Raw genomic sequence first — 1,501 nt, 5'->3', positions numbered from 1 at the left:
ACTCCGCAAAGCCCGCGGCTCCCCTAAGCGGTGCCGGAGCCGCTAGCCCGGCATTTCGCCACACCCCTAAGCTTGTTAGCTTCCACTTGCAGTTTATAGTTTTTATTTAAAACCTAAGCTAGCCCAGGACACTTTTTTCAAATGGTGCCAATGTCCCTCTCCTAGTACAATTCTACCACATTCTAATCTACAGAGATGGCCAAACTATCCCCGGCTGATGGACAGTATTTTCCTGAAAAACCTTTTTGGCAACTTACTGTCCCCTTCAGCTGAATGAACCTCTGGCATACCACACACAACATGCTCAATTTAAAGTTTGAAAAGCCTGAAGTGGAAGAGTTTTTCAGGGAGAGGGGAATGTAATTAAATTCCCATATTTTGTGGTTCAATTAATATATACCACTGGGTGCAGGAGGGCAGTATTTCCTATTTGTACATTTTATGGATTTTTTAAAATTAAAACAATTTTGGCCATTATACTAAAGCATGTAAAGCTCTAAATGTAACAGTTTCTCATACAGAGCAAAAAAAAGTACTGTCAATAAATTCCATGAAGACCAATTTAGATCACAAAAGTCTGTGTGCACATTTGGCTCCTGCTACAAGTTACATATATTATGCAATTAACTGGTAAACCACACAATACATTTAGATAGGTCACACGTGCAAAGCTATTATCACTCGAGAAAAATGAATATACAGTTATAAGAAAAGGAGTCCATCAGATACAAAGTTAGTGCTTGAAAATATGTAACAATTCAACAGCTGGTTTCTATCCAGCTTTAATCTGAATGTGTGACAGGGCCTTTAGAAATATTTTGCACATCTATTTCTGTTGAGTTTTCAGGTTAGCAAATCTGATGTACGCAGTTTCAGTAATTTCAGAGACATCGGCAACATACTAGAAATGAATGGGCTTTTCTAGTTTTTTCTATGGGCCTCTGGGAGATCTTATGTTTCTAGTTTTTACACAGACATGTGGCACCACTATTTTCAAGTTGTATTTCATGACAGCCAGTTAACAGATGAGGCCATGTAAAAAGAGAAACAGTACACTTAACTCACAATATAGTTCGTGTGTGTTAAACAAATGATTAAGGGTCACTAGAACTAGAATGAGCACTAAAACTGTGTTGCTTATTACTTACGCCTATGTAGACCACAGGTAGGCTACCCCCAGCATGGGTGCCAGGGCGTAGGACACGAAAACATTTTGCTTGGCACACACGCCTTTGGGTGAAGAGGGGAACGGGCCAGGTATGCAGTGCCATAACAAGGATCGCTCCCTCACAGTTCCCCCACCATCAGCCCCTGACACCAACATCTTACAAGTTGATGTTGTGGGTGTTTTTGACCCGATAATGCCCAGTAATGTTGCCGATCCCTGATGTAGACAACACATGTCAAGCTGGCAAGTCAGTCAGCAACACAGAAGTCCTTGACATCAGAAAAGCCAACTTTGACAAGTTCAAGAGGCTTGTCGGTCAGGCCCTCAGGGACC

General features: G+C 41.4%; 1 protein-coding gene across 2 annotated transcripts in view; it reads right to left on the bottom strand.

Moving 5' to 3' along the window:
* The window catches only part of PER2 (period circadian clock 2), a 63,973-nt gene that overhangs the window by 34,620 nt on the left and 27,852 nt on the right, over positions 1–1,501 (bottom strand). The window lies entirely within an intron of this gene.

This window comes from Crocodylus porosus, unplaced genomic scaffold (assembly GCF_001723895.1).
Source record: "Crocodylus porosus isolate Cpor-Errol unplaced genomic scaffold, CroPor_comp1, whole genome shotgun sequence".
Taxonomy (NCBI): domain Eukaryota; kingdom Metazoa; phylum Chordata; order Crocodylia; family Crocodylidae; genus Crocodylus; species Crocodylus porosus.
This window is presented reverse-complemented; position numbering and strand designations above follow the sequence as displayed.